This window comes from Momordica charantia (genome assembly GCF_013281855.1).
Source record: "Momordica charantia cultivar OHB3-1 chromosome 7 unlocalized genomic scaffold, Mcharantia_2.0 BLBB01000007.1, whole genome shotgun sequence".
NCBI classification, from domain to species: domain Eukaryota; kingdom Viridiplantae; phylum Streptophyta; class Magnoliopsida; order Cucurbitales; family Cucurbitaceae; genus Momordica; species Momordica charantia.
In genome coordinates this window covers 9,678,845-9,700,934 of record NW_028275165.1, presented here as the reverse complement: position 1 = coordinate 9,700,934, position 22,090 = coordinate 9,678,845, and the positions used below count along the sequence as shown (strand labels likewise).

General features: G+C 39.1%; 1 long non-coding RNA gene across 1 annotated transcript; it reads right to left on the bottom strand.

The window, feature by feature from the left end:
- Positions 1-7,313: 7,313 nt before the first annotated feature.
- Positions 7,314-10,101, bottom strand: LOC148210295 (uncharacterized). Its single transcript, XR_015792328.1, has 3 exons — positions 9,319-10,101; positions 9,182-9,220; positions 7,314-7,553 (listed from the first exon to the last, which is right to left on the bottom strand). It is a non-coding gene; the product is annotated as an uncharacterized LOC148210295 (long non-coding RNA).
- Between the last annotated feature and the right edge of the window lie 11,989 nt (positions 10,102-22,090).

Sequence of the window (22,090 nt, the reverse complement as noted above, 5' to 3'; positions counted from 1 at the left end):
TAATATGAATTAAACTATAGGTTAAAATTAATGTGCATGAGATAATGTTCATTTGAATAAAGTAATAAATATATGATATTTAATTAAAACAAAAACATAATTAATTAAACAAGTGAATTATGTTTATTATGTAGTTTAATTAAATTTGTTTTTAATTAACTAAATAACCCACCTTCTTGCATTATGGAAGAAAGTGGGATTATGATGATCAAGTGGGGAGTTAACTTGCTCATCACTCTTCTTTAAATGCACCGAGTTTGCATTTTGAAATTGTTGATGCATTTTGGAATAGCTCTCTCAAATTTGCTTCTCTCATAATCCCTAAAAAAATTCCCCATTTCAAAGACGGTTCTCAAAAACTGGTTCTCGTCCAGAGGATAGCAAGGAAGGCTTTTATTGGTGTCGTTGGTGCTATTGTTGAAGAACGGTCTTTAAAGATACGTTCACATTCTTTGCGTTGCTAATTTATTTTCTTTTTAGTTTTTTCCCAAAATAAAATCGAAGCATAAATGTTCACATTCTTCTGCTACAGAATTCGATCTTCTCAGCATGGGTTCTATTGCTTTCTTCTTTTGGGTGAATAATTATGGCTAGGAAAATGACATGTTTGAACTCTTCCTATCGTGATTACATTTCATTATTGACCTTACCAATCTTATATTTTTTTGAAAAGCATGTTAAAGCATGATATGTTTTGGCATATTTGCATCGCTTCTTTTTTCTTGTAAATGATGATTTTAAGGATTAGGTAGACTTCGTTTTCTACTGTTTGATAAAGCAATGAACTATTGCCATATTTTTTATTCCTTACTTTTTTGGTCTTTAAACAATAAACTTTTTCAGTTCAATTTGAAGTTCTTCTCCTCCATACAATGATTTTTGCATTCCTCTTCAAAAATCTTTTCCTAGTAAGGATTCTCTCTCTCTTAACTTTGTGGGGACAGTCTTTTGTTTTTGTTTTCCTCTTTTTTAAGAAAATATCTTTTTCCCCATTTTTTGAAAGATAATCCTATTTTACTTTTTCCGAAAAAGAGTCATTCGAAAGAAAATGCATAAAAAAAGTATTTTTAAGAAAAATAGTCAAAAAAAAGTCAATGCAAATAAATAGCGAGTCATTCTTTGATTGTGACTAACTAAGAGTGGGAAAAGATTGGAAAAAGGAAAAGTGACAGAAAAATAAGAGCGGTAAGAAACTCGAGTGGAAAGAAAATGTGTTTATGTTTTGCAAGTCCCGCTGTAGACACTCATTGCAGCATTAGGTGTGTATCTTCTGTATTTTCTATCAAAACTAAGGCAAGAAGTATAGAGATTGTGTTTTATAATGAAACTTGATATTTGCAACCACAAACAAATTTTATCACAATTTTGTTTCCAATAAATCTCAATTGCATCTTGAACCAGTTCATAAATTCATTTTCAAAGCAAAATTCTATGAGGATTCGACCTAAGAATTATTTCCGAGTATTACTTGTGATCGTGTATGCTTGCACGTGTCTCTTATATTTTTAAGGTAGAGAAAGTCCCAACAAGTTTTTGACGCCATTGCCGAGGACTTATTTCTCAAAATCATTTTATTTTCAAGTGAATTGTTTCCTATTGTGATTGTTGTATACCTCTGTCTTGAGACTTAATTGTTATATCTAATCCTAAAGGGTTGAGTTTTGTGTACGAGCACATGATCTGGCTTACAGGAGTTTGATTTATAAATTGAAAGAACCCTTGGAAGGATAAGGCTTGAGCAGAGGTTAAGAAGAAAAGTAAAACACGTAAAAGAGAACGAAATTGAGAAGACCAGAAAAAAGAATCCCAATCGACACAATCCACCTATTTCACAAGATCTACCACTTCCAAAAGATCCACATGTGAACGGAGATATGGTAGGCGAAGGAGAAAACCGAGCAGGCGAAGCTCCTATTCCAATCCTTTTAGCTAATAACCAACATGTAGCCATGTGGGACTATGTCACTCATGCATTCAATAACTTAAACTTTGGGATAAGTAACCCATTACCCCAAGCCGCGAAGTTTGAGCTTAAGTCGATCACGTTCCAAATGATGCTGATAATGAGACAATTTGGAGGCTTAACCAACGAAGAACTGTATTCCCATCTTAAATCTTTTTATCGAGATTGCTAACGCATTTATATTCTTGGTGTCTCTGAGGATGCGCTAATACCTAAGTTGTTTCCTTTTTCTCTCAGGGCAACTCAAGGAAATGGATGAATGTGCTAGAACCAGATTCGATCACCACCTGGATGAGACTAACGGAGAAAATCTTGGCGAAGTACTATACTTTGACAAAGAACACAGATCTTCAAGTAGACATTGTATCCTTCCAACAAAAGCAGAATGAAGCAGTTCAAAAAGCTTGGGAACGTTTCAGAGAATTACTTAGAAGATGTCCGAGCCATCGATTGCCCGCATGCATACAAATTAAGCAATTCTACAGAGTATTGGATTGTCCTTCTAGAATGATGTTGAATTCCGCAACCAATGATTCATTGTTAGAGAAGACAATTAATGATATTGTAGAGATTTTGAACTAGATGACTGACATTAATGATCAAAGATAATTAAGAAGGTCGTTGCCAAAGAAGCAAGCATCAACATAAATTTTTGAGTTAGACACAACAGCTTCTATTCCAGCTCAAATAGGAGCCATAAATCAAATGTTGAAAGCATTAACAGCGGGGAAGGTTAATAACTCGCCAGTCGTTACTTCAGCGGCTATTTTTTGAACCTTCTCTTATTTTGTAAATTTCTTATATATATTAAGTTTATTGAGGTGATAACCACTTATATGAAAATTGTCCATCTAATCCAGCATCCATTTATTATGTAGGTCAAGGTGCCCAACAGAATTTCAATCCGTATTCAAACCAACAAAGGTAAGCAAATAGTGTCTGACACTGCTTCATAGGTAGGTAATTTTGAAATTCCTCCCCCTTTTCCTCAAATGCTAGTAAATAAGAATCATAATATTAACATTAAGAAAATCTTTGAAATATTGAACTATAAACATCTCGTTGATATATGTTTTATAGCAGATGCCTAATTACACTAAGTTTTTAAAAGATATCATTTTTATGTGTAAGAAGTTAGGTGACCATGAAACGGTAGCTTTAATAAAGTGCAGTAGTGATGCTTTGAGGAATCCATTGCCTTTCAAATGTAAGGATCCATGTACTTTCACTATCCCTTGCTGATTGGTGGTAAGAATTTAGGAAGAAGCATTGTGTGACTTAGGAGCTAGTATAAATCTTATGTCTTTTTGTGTTTTTAAACAAGAACATAGGAAAAGCTCACCCCACTAATGTAACTCTACAATTAGCTTATAGGTCCATAAAAATGATGAGAAAGTCACGTCCAACGTCCTCAATGCGTGCGTCTCCTGGATGAAGTCGAGGAGTGCTTTGCAATAGAAGGCAATGGAACATATTGACAAGGATAAATGGGTCAAAGCAATGAACCTGGAAATGGAGTCGAAGTACTTCAATTCCGTTTGGGAACTTGTAGATCAGCCTGACGGGGTAAAACCCATAGGATGCAAATGGATCTATAAGGGAAAACGAGACGCCGAAGGAAAACTACAGACTTTTAAGGCGAGACTTGTGGCAAAAGGCTACACACAGAGGGAAGGGGCAGACTATGAAGAAACCTTCTCCCCTGTAGCTATGCTTAAGTCCATTAGAATACTTTTGTCCATTGCCACATATTATGACTATGAGATATGGCAAATGGACGTCAATACTGCTTTTCTGAATGGCAATCTTGAAGAAAGTATTTATACGTCTCAAACCGAAGGGTTCATAACTCAAGGTCAAGAGCAAAAGGTTTGCAAGCTTAAACAGTCCATATATGGACTGAAACAAGCATATCGATCTTGGAACATAAGGTTCGATACTGCGATCAAATCTTATGGTTTTGACCAAAACGTTGATGAGCCTTGTGTATACAAAAAGGTCGTCAACACAGTGTAGCCTTCTTAGTGTTTACGTGGATGATATCCTACTCATTGGGAGTGATGTACGATACCTCACTGACATAAAGAAGTGGCTAGCGTCTGAGTTCCAAATGAAAGATTTGGGAGAAGCTCAGTATGTTCTTGGCATCCAAATTCTAAGGGATTGCAAGAACAGAACGTTAGCCCTGTCTCAAGCAACTTATATCGACAAGATGCTTGTTTGATATTCGATGTAGAATTCCAAGAAAGGTTTGTTACCCTTCAGGCATGGAATTCATCTGTCGAAGGAACAATGTCCTAAGACACCTGAAGAAGTTGAGGATATGAGACGTATACCCTATGCTTCAGCAGTGGGCAGCCTGATGTACGTTATGCTATGCACGAGGCCTGACATTTGCTATGCGGTAGGGATAGTCAGTAGGTACCAATCCAACCCAGGATATGATCACTGCACTGCTGTTAAGGGAATCCTCAAGTATCTTAGGAGAACGAGGGACTACAAGCTCGTGTATGGTGCTAAGGATTTGATCGTTACAGGATACACTGACTCTGACTTCCAAACAGACAAGGATTCAAGGAAATCCACGTCGGGGTCAGTATTCACTCTTAACAAAGGAGCAGTAGTTTGGCAAAGCATCAAAAAAGGATGCATCGCAGACTCCACCATGGAGGCTGAGTATGTTGCAGCTTATGAAGCAGCAAAAGATGCGGTTTGGCTTAGAAAGTTCTTGATAGATTTGGAAGTCGTTCCAAACATGAACTTGCCCATCACACTTTATTGTGATAACAGTGGTGCTGTGGCAAATTCTAAAGAACCTCGAAGCCACAAGAGAGGCAAACACATCGAAAGGAAGTACCACCTTATACGGGAGATAGTGTAACGAGGAGATGTGATCGTCACAAAGATAGCTTCGGAGCACAACATTGCTGATCCTTTTACGAAGGCTCACGGCTAAAGTGTTTGAGGGCCATCTAGAAAGTCTAGGTCTACGAGCATTGTACGATTAGTCTAGGGCAAGTGGGAGAAATGTAAATGGGTATAGTGTAACAGGAGATAGTGCAACGAGGAGATGTGATCGTCACAAAGATAGCTTCGGAGCACAACATTGCTGATCCTTTTACGAAGGCTCACGGCTAAAGTGTTTGAAGGCCATCTAGAAAGTCTAGGTCTACGAGCATTGTACGATTAGTCTAGGGCAAGTGGGAGAAATGTAAATGGGTATAGTGTATGCCCTAGTTTATTGTATTTTCCCTTTGATTTATGATAATGTACACCCCACTCGAGTTTAGTTCAAGTAGGAGTTTGTTGGGTGTGTTGCCCTAAACTCGTAGTTTGTATTTGTGTAAAAACAAATGTATATTCAATAAAGTTTTATTCAATAAATTTGTTGTTGAATTCATAGCATTGTATTGTCCAAAATCCAATAAACTAAACATCCGAGGTTATTTTAGTATAACCGAGCCAGTATATGTACTGGGTATATATTTGATGTACTGGGTATATATTTGATATACCCCTGATATACGAAGTATATATTTGATATACCCTGATATACAAGTGGATAATGTCCCGTGAATAACCTAAAAGGTCTATAGTATATGGATAAGGATGGGTACCTTATCCTGTCAACACTATGGATACGGCCCACTCTGTAAAGGTTACAGACGACTCGATCCAGGTCGTTCGTGTGGAGACATGCGAGTGGGGGTATCCTATACAATGAGTTTGTATAAGACCGGACCACGAAATAGCCAATCTTTAGATGTAACACCGTTAACTAATAGATTGATGTTTCTTAGGATGACCAGACAACTCATTCTCAATCCTAAGGGAGTTATGGACTCTTGCCCGTGAGGGCTCGTCCTTTGATCTGTATGGGTGAGAGTGGCCCGAGATGCCGACTCAATATTCCTACCATTTTGAGGACGAGACCGAGTGGGGAGCTGGGAACATAACTTCACAAGATGGAATTCACTCCTCTCCGACTTTAGGGGAGTAGATGAGTGTTCCCTTAAATGCTGACTCCGAGACTTGAACAAGGGGCCCCACCTTCTCACTGGCCCGAGAGGGACTTCCGGTTATTGGTCGGACCATAACTGGGTTGTTCATTAGAGAAGCAATGGTGTTTAAGGAGTAAGATGTAACTCAGGGGTAAAACGGTAATTTGACCCAACTTGAGTTACGAGCACTCGTGAAGGATTGACTCGTCATTAATGGTCGTATATCCATGGACACGAAAACATTCTGCAGTGAGAATAGTGCAACTGCGGGTCTTTAGTGGAGTGACCCGAAGTTAACGAATGTTGATTAACTCGGTCAATGAGTTTGACCGATTAATCCGTATCGTTGAAGCTTCGGATCTGTAGGTCGATTAGGTCCCCTTGCTAGCTCATAACGGTTAAAACGAGGATCAAGTTTTTGGAAGAATTTGAACTGTTCAAATTACTTAAAGGATTATATGTATATTGATACATTATAATATATGGTTAATTATAAATTAAAACTATATATTATGAGAGAAATTATTTGAATGAAATTCAAATAAAACTAATATGAATAAGATTCATATTAAAACTATAGGTTAAAAATAATGTGCATAAGATGTACATTAGAACTATAGGTTATACGAGAGAAATGTTATAGAATATGATTCTATTCATGTGATAAATAATTAAGGGTTAATTATTTATTTGATATATATATATATATATATAAATTAATTATTAATTAGATTAATAATTAATTAACTTTTATTAATTAATATGATTAATTAATTAATTAATTAATTATATATTAATTATTATATATATTAATATTAATATTCATATTTAACTCCCCTGCATTATTGCAGGAGAGTGGGGGAGTTATGTGAGGTGGGGTAACTCCCCACGTCACTGGTTTTCTGCAAAACCCAAGAAAGGTTACAGAAAAAACACAGAGAACAGAACTCTTATGCTTCTGTAACGCCCCAGGAATTTCACCATTTCCAAACAGTGACCGTTACTAAGACTGCCTAAAATTTTCACCTAAACAAGAGAATTATCTTCACAACAAAACTAAGCAATAAAGCTACCACGCTTCTCCTGCGCTACTCTAATTTTCAACACTCAGGAGAGCTTGAACAATTAGAACAACAACACTAAAAATTTAAGAGAAACTCACATCCTATACGGATAGACCATTTAATACCGACTTCACAATAACCAAACCCTTCAAGGAAACCTTTACTAACTATAAACCATCCACTAAATGAACATTAACATCTCGAATGGCAATGAAGCAAAAACTAAATCAAGTACGATCAACTTAAACAAATGTATTCATAAATATCCTAAGTAGGTTACAATCCCGTAGTTCAAGAAGCTAACAAAATTAATGCTCTAAAAAGAATAATGAATCAGCAATCTTACAATATCCTTTAGACAATAAAACTAAACCAAACCAACCACTAACAACTCAACTACAAGATTAAATAGCCACAACTATCCTATCTAAAGGAAATTAATTGCACGCAGCATGGCTAATGGTCTTTCCGATCAAGCCTCCTCCTCGCCATCACCATCCCAGGAGCTAGCTCGATACCTACAAACTGGAGGGGAAAAAGAAGGATGAGCACAACCACAGTACTCAGTAAGCAGCCCTTATCTGAAGGGTCACGCACAAACGGCATACTTATCAAGAAACAACGTGTCATGCTCATTAAAGGATCAACACACACACATCATGCTCAACCAAATCATGAAACATTCATAGTCATGTTTTTCATCACATTATGCATCAAAACATAAAATTCGGTGACAACCACAACCAGGAACACATTAACTACAAATCTCTAGCCTCTCTAACCTCTCGAGTACCTCTACGCTTATCACAGCTATCCTAGCCTTCCACAGTTAACTCCTTCGAGTAGAGTCGGCCCCTGACCATTTTTATCGAGAGCCCCGACACTGCTGCATCGGCCCTCGACCATTTATACCTGAGGCCCCGATGACTTCACCATCTATTGGCCCTTGACCATTTATACCCAAGGCCCCAATAGTATTCCTTTCAAAAGACTCCTCGCATCGACCCTCGACCATTTATACCCGAGGCCTCGACACTCATCCTTATCAAATATTGGTGTATCGACCCTCGACTGTTTTTACCCGAGGCCTCGATACCCAATTAGTGGCGTATCGCCCCCGACCATTTATACCCGAGGCCCTGACACCCACCCATTCACTTTCTCCAAGAATCCAACTCTCACCAGAGTCTTACTATATACTTTCTTAAGCCACTACCCCTGCATCTTTCAACTCACAAATACAATCCAGCATGCTTCCACAACATAGACAATTTTCTAATAATGAGATAATAACCCAATCATGCTTAATATCCAACATCATTATTTAACAAGCATTACTAAGTATAATAACTCACAATACACGCCGAACAATTCATGCATATCCAGGCAACAAACATTACCACAGCAATACTCAACAGTTTGGCAAAGCAGAAATCTCACCATTTTCATCGACAAATATCCAACACTACTCCAAGTATATCGACTAACACAACGAGAATTATTTAGCACAATGACGTAACAAAATTAGCATTAAACGCCATAAAAAAATCAGCACGTTAGAGACCATTTAGTATACATTAACGCACGCACACGCCCCTTGTCTACTTACTTTGTTATGTCTCAAAACTCCCACAATAGTCCTACTTGCTACTACGCCATGCCTCATGCATCAACAATCTCATAACAGTCCAATATGCGACACACCAAAATGATCATATGTAAAACCAATCAATTTAAATAGTCCAACGTGACCAACGGCTCCAACAGGCTTTGTTCACAGAAAAGGCACAACCAACAACTTAACCAAAATATAATTGATAGATACCCGGCATACATCAAACACACCCGTCTTCTCATAAATATTCAATATGCTTTCGAAACAACAGATTATAGTACCGGTATACCAATTTCATCATGAAAACCAATTAGAACATAACAACAATTCAATCATAGTCATCCAAGATTACTTGGCTAAAATTTATTCACACAACCACATAATTTTCCCAAGATATATCAACAGTTTTATCAACAATGACGTTTACTAAACGATAACAACGACAAGCAACATGCAAATATCACGCATGGGCACACGAGCAAACAACTATATCATATCAGCACACAACAACCAATCCCTCCAGTAAGAAACTACTTACACAAGGTCCCAAACTGCTACTAAGCTCGTCGAAGGGTTCCTAAATCCAAAAGCATCCAAACTTGAGTAGAGTTCATACTAGAAACACTTAGTTTGCATCAAAAGTAAGTTTAGATGATCCGTTGCCTACTATCTCACCATAAAACCTCTTGGGTAAGGAGTGGGTCGACGCCAAGGAGGTTCGGGTTCCCAAAATCGAGTTCCAAAGGCCAAAAGCTTGTTGGTCCGACGCCAAAAAGTGATGGGTAATGCTGACTTGGGGTCTGATTTGAGGTCGGTCAGCGCCGAACCAATGCCGAATAGAGTGGGTATCTTGAGTTGAGCGTCGGTTGAGTGTGGGTAGGGGTCAAAAGTTGTTGGAATGAAGAAATCCTCACCAATCCACCAATGTTTTCGTCAGAACCATAGCACAGGTCGTTGGAGACGCCGATTCGTGTGCTGGCCACGGAATAAGCATCGCCACCGTTGGGTTCGAGGTCATCGAAGTTGCTGCATGCAAAGAGAACAACACTGTGGGTCGTGGGTCGTCGGGTTTTGGTGCAGACCAACTTCGGAGGAGCTGTCGCGTACGAGGCCGTCGGAACCAAGACGCGCCACCGCGAAACTGGTGCAGGACGCCGGAGTTGCCGTGAAACTGGTGCAGAAGTCGCCGCTGTCGCCGAAGGGCGTCGGGTCTGCTCTTGGAGGGCGGCTCCTCTTGGAGAAACGCCTCAAATCGACGTTGGCTGAGGCTTCCAGTCGCTGCTGCAGGAAGACGTCGGCCGCTCGAGCTGTTTAGCTGCAGTCGTCGAAATGCGTCGAATGTGCTGCTGCTGCCGTGACGCCGTGAGGCGCTGAGTCGTGAGGTTGCCGCCACCGTGGAATCGCCGGAGAAGAGAAATCGGGGGAGTGCGGCGGCTGGTTTGGGGAAGAAGAGGAAGAAGAAATCGGGGGGGGGGCTACAAGGAGAAGAAGGGGGAAAAGAGAGGCCACTTAGGGTTTTCTTTGTTTTATGTTTATTTTATTTAATTTACTTTTAAACCAAAAAGCCCACATTCCCAATTTTTAAAGAATCATTTTAATTAGCTTTTAAAAATGAAAAGCCCAACTCCCAACTCTAATGGAAAGCCCATGGGCTAGAGCGAACTAGAATTCTATTTTCAAATAGTTCTAACGGCCCAATACAAGAAACCCGAAATTTCACGTTAGTAGTTAAAATAAAACTCACAATAATTCGAGATAAAATAATTAACTTCAACTCTAAGACCCAAGAATAATAATTCAAAGAAAAGTAGAATTTATGAAGGAAAATCCTAAAACCCCTGAATTTAAGATTTAACTAAAAATCTCCTACACGATCGAGAACTCAAATTATCTTAATCCAATGAAATTAAACTTAATTCCAAAGTTAGAAGATCCAAGAATTAAAGTTATCAACTTAGGGAAAAATTCAAAGACACTATTTATCTCTTAAAATAAACGAGTCATAGAACGCGGGACGTTACAACTTCTCTCTCGTTCAAGCTCTCAATCAAACTCTCCCTCACCTTGAAAATGAAACGCTCCCACAATCGTGTTCTCGAAACCCAAGAGGATAGCAAGGAAGACTCGGTGGTGCTGTTCGGGTGGAAACCATTGAAGAAAAGTTCTTCAAAGGTAATGGTTTTCCTCTGTATTTTTTCTTGCACTTTGTGATTTTGTTTCCCAAATTTCATGAACAACGGTCCACTTCCGCTCCGGGATTCATATCCCTTCAGGGACAATCTTGAAGAGGGGCATTCTCGACACGAGCATGTTCGCCTTGGGATAAATGCACGCTTTGATCGCCATTCACATCTTTCTGCACGTTCTCTTCATGCACGTCTTGCTTGCACAACAAGTCACATGCATGTTGCTTCAAATATGACACATGCAGACCTCATTATTACCGGATTAAGAGTTATAATTTGAAATGGAAAAGTAATAAAATGTAGCTCTCATTCTGGTGTGTGATGGCCACCCGATGTAGCTTCCAATTCAGCTTGCTCCCCCTCATGATCACAATGAGGTGATTCTTTCTCATGCACGCCTAAATCCGAAGGATCAATGTTCATGTCATCGGTATATTCTTTAAAACCATCACCACCACTGGGCCATCACCGCGTCCATCGTCACCGAGCCCATCCAGTCCGTCACCCCGTCCGTCACCTGATCCAGTCTGTCTCTTGTCGTTCGGATCTACAGGTAAACCCTAGAAAATGTACTGGCATATTAATAAGAAACAAATATTCAATCGTACGTTAATTATTATAAATGACAAAATACATTACCTTAGCTATTCGGCGAAGAACTTTTCGAATGGATTCAATTGAGCCCTCCATACTACCCATCCGATCGTCCATACGCGTGTCCATGCGCTTCAAACGTTTTTCCACTCTCCTCAGACGCACACTGGACATGCGTCCCTTCTTGTCACTCTTACTCCTCTTTGTCTCATTCTCCTTAACCTCCACATCGATGTCATCAACCTTCTCCCCACTCTTATCCTCCTCATTCGCCTTCTCTTTCACACCCTGATCAACATTCACACCTCGTCCCCCAACGACGTTCTCATTTCCTCCGTGTGGGGTATAGATTTTATGGGTCCATTTCCATCTTCTAATGGTAAGCTTTATATATTGTTAGCAGTAGATTATGTTTTGAAATGGATAGAAGCCATTGCAACTGCTACCAATGATTCCAAAGTTGTCATTCGTTTTCTGCAAAAGCACATTTTTATGCGTTATGGAACCCCGCGTTGTCTGATAAGCGATGGGGGGGCTCATTTTGTGAATAGGTCTATGCAAAAGTTGCTGACTAAATACAATGTGCGTCATAGGGTTGCAACAGCATATCATCCTCAGTCAAATGGGTTAGCCGAAATATCTAATAGGGAGATAAAAAACATTTTAGAAAAAACTGTAAATCTTAACCGTAGGGATTGGTCTTTTAAGCTTGATGATTCACTTTGGGCATATAGGACAGCATTTAAGACTCCCCTCGGCATGTCCCCCTATAGGCTAGTTTTTGGAAAAGCATGTCATTTGCCTCTTGAGCTAGAATATCAAGCATTTTGGGCTACTAAGAAATTAAATTTTGATTTGTTGGCTGCAGGTGAAGCGAGGAAGTTACAATTGTTGGAATTAGAAGAACACAGGCACTTTTCTTATGAGAATGCTAAGTTGTTTAAGGAAAAAACTAAACAGTGGCATGATAGGCGTCTTCGGCCGAACAATCTTCAAGAAGGTGATCTGGTTTTGTTATTCAATTCTAGGTTGAAACTTTTTCCTAGGAAACTTAAGTCTAGATGGTCTGGTCCCTTTCAAATTTTTAAAGTCTACCCATATGGGGCAGTGGATCTAGTTGACTCTAAGGGAAATGTTTTTAAGGTAAATGGGCAGAGACTTAAGCCGTATTTTGGAGAACCAGTGGATAGAGGAAAAACCTCTATTCAACTTTCAGGTCAATAAATTTTTGCGAAAAATGTTTTTTCCTTCTTATCCGTTTTTGAAAGAATAAAAGTAAAGGAAGGAAGTCTTTGTATCTTGTATTTTATTTTTGTTTAATTATAAAGTTTTTCTTATTAAGAGAATGTTTTTGAAAACGTTGAAAAAAAAAGAAAAAAAAACGTTGAAAAAAAAAAAAGAATTACGCAGGCGCCTGGCGCCTGCCCTTTGTGAAAAATAAAAATCACGCAGGCGCCTGGCGCCTGCTCTGTTTTTCAGAAGTTCGAAAATATTTTCCTTCACGGTTTGGGTTTTAATTTTGAATAATATGGGCTTTATTTTGGGTCAAACATTAATCCTCTATGATTTAACTTTAAAAACTTCTCTTCAAACTCAAATTTTGTTTCCCTAATCCTATTTTGTATTCAAATTTGTTTTCTTTTCCTTTTAGGTTTAGGAAACTTAGTTGAACTTAAATGTCAATCCCTTTCCATTTAGGATTTAGTTTGGGGAAAGCTTAAATAGACCCATTGCCTAAGCTTTACAACTCCACCAAAACCCACACAACTTTCTTCTTCCCCTTGTTTTTTTCGGCAAAAGCCACTCCCTTCATCACCCTTGTTTTCGATTTTCAGCCACCACCAAAAAGAAGAAGAAATTTCCAGCATTTGCTTACATCTATGGCTTCTTCTTCTCAACATACTTCACTTCCTACCTCTTCTACTCAAGCTCCAAATGCCACAAGCATTCCTTTTCTACCATTGGAGAACTTCCAACACCACATGGGTTCAGATTCTAGGCTAGCTGCTGTTAGGGGAGGAAACCCGCTTCAAACATTTGAATGTCCTCCATCCCAAGCTCCTACACAACATCCTATAATGAGCCCACATGGTTATGTTAATTTTCAGCAACTACCCACCTTTAATATACCTCAAAACAGTGAGTTTAGGGCTGAAAATCCTCAACAACTTCCTCCAATGATCAATCCGGGTATGTACCAACCGTTTATGTTTAACCCGGTTCCTTCCTATCATTTTCCCTTGTCCCAAATGCAAATTCCAGCTAGTGTTCATCCTTATGGAATGCCAAACCCATCTACTCTATTTCCTAGCCTTCCACCTTATTATGGAATGGGTCATTGGGTACCTCCACATAATTATGGTATGATTTCACCTAGAGTTTCTCCACCACCTCAACTTCCATTCCTAGAAAGAGGACCTCAAGCACTCCAATTGAATCCTAACATATTGAGTACCTTCAACATGGGACAACTAAAACCCTTAGAGCCTCATAGGATGCCAACCCCAACCAATATGCCAATGGATGCAGGAGATGAGCATGGAGGAGAGCAAGACAAGAGCCATAGCCATAGGCTAGAGCCCGGGGTGTTGATAGGACAAAAGAGGGAGGGCAAGAAGGTGATGATAGACCCAGAAATTGAGGAAGATGGGAGTAGTAGGCGTCTGACGCCTAAGGATTCGACTATGGAGAACAAGGACGAGGAGCAGTCTTATTCATCTCCATTGATTATTACACCGGAAGATGGTAATGATGATTTTCTACTGGTTTCACGAGGCAATTGTTCAAATATGCCGGAAACAGAGGATACCGACAACGAAGTGGTGAGAACAGATACTCAGGAACCTTCCCCACTGGATACACCTACAGAAGGAGCGTTTTGTAGTCACCAAGAGTTGCCTACTGGGGCAACTGGATCTACTTCGTTGGCAACGGATGAATATGTCACACCGATGGCCACGCTACCAGGGGTAAGGGATGCTCACACTATTCCTTCTAATACAGTTAACCCGCTCGGGTGTGATACAGGTAGATCCAAGGTTGGGGAGAATAGTACTCAAGAACCTACCAGCGAAGAAGATCTTGAGGACACGCAGACGATAAGGGAAATGTTCCAATACAAGAGGCGGGAGAGAAAGAGTTCAAAACGTCGTGCAGTTCAGGCTAAGAAGCCGACAGTGCCCGTGAATGAACCTAAAACGAGAGCTGCGAAAGCTAAAGCAGTTGAAGCTAAGAAGAAGGTAGTGGCACCTTGGCCAGTTGATACAATTGAACTGGACTTGTCTGAGGGAGAGGAGGTCGAGACGAAATGGAACGCGGCAAATTTAGCCACTCAAACTTCATTAATGAAATCCCGTAAGATTATGACAGAATTGGGATTCGATCTCACTCTAGGAGATGTGCCTGATGATTGGAGGGAGACCGCTAGAGACAAAGAGTGGAGACCACTCATTCAGCCCATACAATGTGAGGCTTTGGAGTTAGTTAGAGAGTTCTATGCTGCTGTCCATCCCCAGTCACATATAGCCATAGTGCGCGGGAAGGAAATACGGTTTGATGCCACTCAGATCAACTACACCTTCAACATTGAGAATATCAGAGATGCTGTGGGCAATAAGATGTTAGTGACTCCGACTCTAGCACAGCTTGATGAGGCTCTAGCATGTGTTGGGAAGCCCTCTGCTACTTGGGATTTGACTACTTATGGCAAGGTACGACTAAAACCCGAGGATGTTTCCCTAGCTGCTGCAGGATGGTTATACATAGTCAAAAACAGAATTCTGCCAACGGAGCATGATGAGCATGTCACTCAGGATAGGGCACTGCTGGTTTATGCCATGCTAAAGGGCATAGATGTGAATTATGGAGAATTGATCAATACTAGTATCCATGAGTGTGCCCACCGAACACGTGGTAAGCTTCATCACCCACGATTGGTCACTTCTTTATGCTTGCGACAAGGTGTACAGCTTCCTGAGGATCAAGTTAAGAGAGATGCCCCAATTGTGGAAGAGAAGAATATTTGGCGTATTATCGCCCATGCGTTACAAAGAAGGGAAGGTACTGGGATGTCTCCTACATCAGAGATCCGTCGTCTTCGAGAGGAGAACCAACAGCTGCGAGATCAGGTTCGAGAAGTCGTGCAACATATCTACAACTTAAGGGCTTCATTGGATTTTGCGGTTTTACCTTCATGGCCTCCAGCGCTAGCTGCTATCCTTGGTCATCCATCTCCCAGTACTGACACTGACCCTAGTCCACAACCTCCGACTTCATGAAGGGGAGGTTCCTTCTTTGCTATTTTTTGTGTTTTATTCTTTTGGTTAATGACGTAGTTTGCATATTCTAGCATTACTACGCATGTTTTTTTTGTATTGATTATGTTTCGAGCTCAGTTGAAGCATGAATAAATTAGTATCGTTTATCTTCTGATCACTTAAAGTATGCCTTCACTTAACCTTAGTTTAGCTTTTCACATGCCTATTTTGAAGCATCTGTGCTGTGCATGTGATTTCATGTCGATGATGATTATAAGAGATTGTTGAGTTTTCTGTTCTATGCCTGACTAAGCTTTGAGCTATTTCCTTTGTTTATGTGATAAACTCATTTTCTTTTATGTCTTTTTGATCTTTACAGACTTTAAGCTTTTTCTTTGCCCCTATATAGGAAGTCCTTGTCCTTTTTACTGTTAAGCCTTTTTCATCCGATGCAAAAGTCTTTTCCCAGTGAGGACACTGTCTCTCTTAAGTTTGGGGGGGACAGTCGTTGTGTCAGTCGTTGTTTTGAAAAGATAAAGTGTTATTTATATTTGAAAAATCATGCTATTTTCTTTTGAAAAAGAGTCAGTTGGAAAAACAACAAAAAGAAAGTGTTGAAAAGCACTTTGCTTAAAAAAAAAAAAGAAAAAGAAAAAAAAGTTGCAAAAGAGTAAAAAGAGTCTTGTTGAGAGAAAATAAGAGTAGGGAAAAGACTTGTGTTAGAAAGAAAAGAGTGGTAAAAACAATGAGAGTTAAAGAAAATGTATTTATGATTTCCGAGTCCTACTGTAGACACCCATTTAGTTTTAGGTTGGGTGTTGACTTTGAAAATAGCAATAAAGATGGTGATAAGTGACTTCGTGTTTCTCATTGTCGTCGTCTTATGACCTAGCTGTTAGTTTCAAAGTCTTTCTACGAGTAGCTGTGGTTGAAACCGATGTTAGTGTGTGGAAACCTCAGGGGCTAGTAGCCGGTCTTTTAGATGTAAAAGTCTTAGTGTAAGGAGGGAGTGTGCAGATTCCTTAGGGGTATTTGAAAACGTTTTCTGTTTTTGAAAGGAAAAAGGATTTTGAAAGAGAAAGTTTTTATCATTTCAAACTTGGTTTATAGTGACTAAGCTTACAAAGGCAATAGAATGGTAGGCTTTGACATCATTTCCCTGAGACAATTTATGATTGAACATCTCGGTTGCTTTTGCTTTTCCTTGTCCATGTGTTAGAAAGCTGATTAAAGTTGCTAAGTTTTGCTTGAGGACAAGCAAAAAGTTAAGTTTGGGGGTGTGATTACGCTTGTTTACATGCGTAAAAAGAAGGTTTTAGATGCTGTTTTTACTATGTTTCAGCTTTGTTTCGGATTTTTTTCGGTCGTTTGAGTTCCAATTCATGCAAAATTCATATATTATGGTTTGTGGTTGGCTTATATTGTATTTATGACATTTTAGGATCATTTGGGAGTGGAAATTAATCAAAAGAAGCAAAAAGACGAAAAAACATCATGGGAGGCGCCAGGCGCCTGGGAAGCCTGCAGAAAAACTGGTTTTCTTCCAACTTTGCCCTTAATGAAACGCGTCTTCCAATGCGTTTTGGTGGTTCCAACCGATGCATACGTGTAGAAGAAGTGTTCCACTATCAGTTTGAGCACGATTTGGTCAGTCAAAAGAGTTGGAAATGGGTGATTCACCATCGTTTTAGGACCTACCTAACCAATTCTGCACAGCTATAAATTCCAGCAGCTTCTCCACCAAATGCATCAAGCCTTGCTTCCTTCTCTTGATCACTTTTAGTGTTTCTTTGTTGCTTTCTAAGTACTTTTTAGTTGCTTTCATTAGTTGCTTTTGGTTTTTAAATCCCGAGCACTTTACATTCCTTTATTGAGATTTGTTTTGTTTCCATTTGTACTTAGTTATTTTCTACTTATTCAAATATATAAAAATCCAGCACTTTGCTTATCTTCCGTTTGCCTTTACTTATTTTTTAGTTAAGAGAGTTGTGTTTTTGGAGGAAAGAGCACGTGACATTCCCCCTTGCTTGAAAGAGAAGGGCGAAGCTCTCAATCCCAATAAAAACTCTCTGTTAGTTAACTTTTGTTTTTCACACATGCATTTCAATTTCAACCACTCTACTTGCTGTATTTTCTTCAATATGTCTTTCTAAATTCCCGTCTCTAGCCCGGATATGGATAGTTCGCCATTTATTTCTAAAAAGGGTTGCTAAGAAGTAGTGTTTTTGCTTTCCATTCATTGCTCAACATGTTTTCTCAAAAAGTTAGGATTTAGAGAAGGCCACTGTAAGTCTTAACAAGTCAATACTGAAAAGGTTGCTTATTTGCATTGTTGAGTGGTTAAACTGAGGAGAGGAGCGCCTTAGACATAAGGGTTCCGCTTAAGTAGCCTAGACATAGGACCTTAACCCGAGGTTGCGACTATTTCCATCCTAAAACTAAGATATATCTCATAATAGACATATTAGAGAATGTCTTAGGACTTTGAACTTGCTTAGACATAAGTCAAGTGAGAAGCGTAGTCGTTGGTTTCTAAAGTAAAATGCATATTGTCCTTAGCATGTCCTTGATTCTTTGTTGGCTAACTTGAAGTAATTCGGGCTAGGTTTTATCATTATAAGTCCAAATCCCAAATCCAAAACCATTATTTGTGACCACTTCCCATTTTACAAGAATCACTCATTCCAACATTCACTATTCTTTAAAATTTTAGAGTTTGGAAATTATTTAGAAGTCCTTGAGGATCGATACTTGGACACTCCATCCATTTTATATTACTCTGACAGGTGTGCGCTTGCATCTATATAATTGTTACCACGCTTAGTGCGTGCGTTCAGCAAACCGCCAGTCAATGTCATCAACCTTCTCCCCACTCTTATCCTCCTCATTCGCCTTCTCTTTCACACCCTGATCAACATTCACACCTCGTCCCCCAACGTCGTTCTCATTTCCTCCGTGTGCTATCGATGGTTCAGCAACATCACTTCCATGCAAACCTTCGACCATAACTTCGTTGTCCTTCGCTTCGGGTGGATCGAAGGGCCTATTAAGGAAGTTCGTCTCCGCATCGGTTGGATTTAATGTTAGCGTTCTTGGCTACAGAAACGGTAAGTTATCGATGGAGTGAACATGAGAACTAATTAATAAATAGTTATAACGTAAATTCAACTTACAATAGAAGATCGAAAAATCTCTCTGGCCAGCACGTGATATGCAGTCGAATGGCCACACCTCCACCAGAGAATGCGTGGCACGACGTCCTGACTTACTATAGTCGCAACACGCCCCGAAAGAGAAGATATAGTCTCGTACGCCCATACCTGTACAAATACACGATGGATGTAATAAACCACAACATAGAAAAAAAAACAGCGAATAATAGAGTTTTTATGTCCGTACCTGGAACGCCCATGGAAAACCATAAAGACTATATGATTTCCTCAATCCTCCCTTCTTCAACTTCTTGGATGTGCCACGCTGCAGACTATAGATTGTTTTCTCAAACGACAACAATGCCCAATCGTGGTTGCATCAGGCTTCCCAATCATCTACTATTCCCAGCAAATTATGGTCAAACTTCATGCTTCTCTCTCTCCCCAACAGTACTAACTCTACGAAGTACACTATTGGCACCTTGACTGCATTAAAGTCATCCTCGAACCGAATGGATATATACATCTTCTCCAACTCACTCAACAACAGGTTCGTGCTATTATTGAAGTATAGGGTCCTAAGTCTTTGAGGATACGTGATTTTCCTAACTGGATTCCTAGAATAATTTAGACCGCTAATGATGTCAAACTCTCTCCGACCGAACGACACCTTAGTCTAAAAAAGGTTGAAGCTAATAGTGTCTGGCGTACTCTCTTCAACCTCTCGAAGCAATACACTATGTATCAGGGGCCCGTTAAATACAAGGTCCACATTAAGGAGGTGGCCGAAGACAATTTTCCTAAACATAGCAAGCTGTTTTGGGGTCAGTTTTGTCTTGATATCATTGCTTGTTTATGCTATATACGATAGACAAGTTAGGTTGGCAGAGGCGTAGGTTGCAGGATCGATTTTAGGAATCATTTTACAACACTTGGACGAAGAGTCAAGAATAAAAACAACACAATAATAAGAAAGAACCCAGAAACAACCAAGTAAATAGTTGACATATCAAAAAAAACCAATTTTGTTCACGTGCTGATAAGTTTCTCAGGGTCGACCTCGGGTGAAATCGATCCCGAGAATTAAAACAAAAAAATACATACTGTACACTTCCTCGGGTCTAAATTCGGGTGAAATCGTCCCTGGGAATTAATTTGCAAACGAAAAAATTCCCGGGGATTTTCGGGCGACGTGTTTCACGAAGAACCTCTAAAAAAATGGAAACCTCGGTCTTCCTCACCCAAATTCGTCCCGAGAATTTTTCCAGAAACTAAACCCCAATTAATAAATTCGAATTCACCAGTTTCCTACCCCATTCCGCTCGAAATCGCCCCGATTCTTCACCTTCTTCAACTTAAAACCACTTCAAACCCAACATTTACAGACCCATAACCCTTCTAATCGTAACAGATAAAGACGATGAGCATAAAAACCTTTCAATCGATGAAAACTAAACCCTAAAAACAATGAAATCGATGATAATAGAAAATGAAATTCTTACATGCTAAAATCGACAAACCCTAACTACACAAACTAACGAAATCAACTTACCTCCAATATTGAATGCCAATAGCGAGGAAGAGAGCTTTTTAGTCAGCTTTGGTACTTGAACAGAGGAAGAAACGATGAAGAAAAAAACGGAAAAGGAGAGGAAGAAGAGAAAGAGGGGGAAACGGGGGAGGCCAACGGTTGTTTTTGAGGCAAGGGTAAATATGTAATTTCGTTTAAGTTTAATTTAACTAAAATAATAGAATGAGTCATCCAAAACATTTATTTAAATGTGGTTATTTGAGCAAGAAGTTCTTCTGGGAGGGTCATTTGAGTCAATATCCCCGGCAAGAGAGGAAGAAGGGAAGATGATTAGATAGAGACTAGGGTTTGTTTTGCTTTCTTTTTACATTCCCTTTTTTGTCTTTTCTTTTCTTTTCTTTTTTTTTAAAGAGAAAACCCACCTTCAAAAGGATTTGAAAATTTTATTTCAGAGATTAACTTCATTTTAAAACCTAAGAATAAAATCTAAATAGTGAAAATTAAATTTCTAAAACTTTGAATTAAGATTTAATTAAAAATATTCCAAAGTTCAAAAACTTAATTTATCTTAATCCAACGAAATTAAACTAAATTGATCTAATTTACCCAAAATTAGAATTCCAAGAATTTAAATTATCGACTTACGTGGAAAATCCAAAGGCACAAATTCAATCTTATAATAAAACTAACCCGAGAACGCGGAACGTTACATTTTCTTCGAACTTTGACCATGTTTTTCTCACATTTTTCCTAAAGTACCATATATTCCAATTTATCCAAAAATGTTCTATGCATGTTCTACTTTAAGAATATGTAATCTTGTAACGACCCAGAATTTCCCACACAATTCTAGGTCACGTTAACTACCAAACTAATTAAACTTAACCCCCAAATACGTCATGCCAGCTCCCTATACAAACGAATTTATAAAATCAAAATTTCCAATTCTCATCAATTTAACGACAAATCAATCTCATAGTATATCATTCAACCACATTCGTGGATCACCTCACGAGACAAGTTTATTATTCAAACTAGGCAAAACTCAAAGTATGGAATAAAACTAAAATAGGCACCCATCCCGAAATGAAACTAACAACAAGGGGAAATATCCCAACTATTCAAATACGAACAAATAGTCTATTGACCCTAACATAATGTCTTAACTAATCACTTAAGCTAAGCAAGAGTGACTAAGCAGCCTATGGTCCTCGCTCGTCATGTCTCCTCCGTCCCATCACCATGGTCGCCCACGAGTCCTTCACCTGAAACAATCATTGTAGATGGGGGGTGAGTATATAAAATATACTCCTCATGCTCAACTACCGTTTTACCCTTGAATTACATCTCTCACCTTAAGTACCATTGATCCACTAATGAACAACCTGTTTATGGTCCGATCATTAAACATAAGTCCCTAATCGGTCAGTGGGAGGGTGAGACCCCTTGTTCAAGTCCTGGAGTCAGCACTTAAGAGAACACTCATCTACTTACCCTAACGTGGGGAATGAGTCAATTCCATCTTGTGTAATTATGTTCTTAGCTCCCCACTCAATCTCGTCCCCAAAATGAAATGAATATGGAGTCGGCAACCCAGGTCACTCTCTCACTAAATTCCATCTTGGGTAGTTTGTTAAACTCCACACGTCATACCAACTTCCCACTCCCCTGCAATTTTGCAGGGGAGTTTAACATTAATATTAATATTAATGATATATAATTAATATA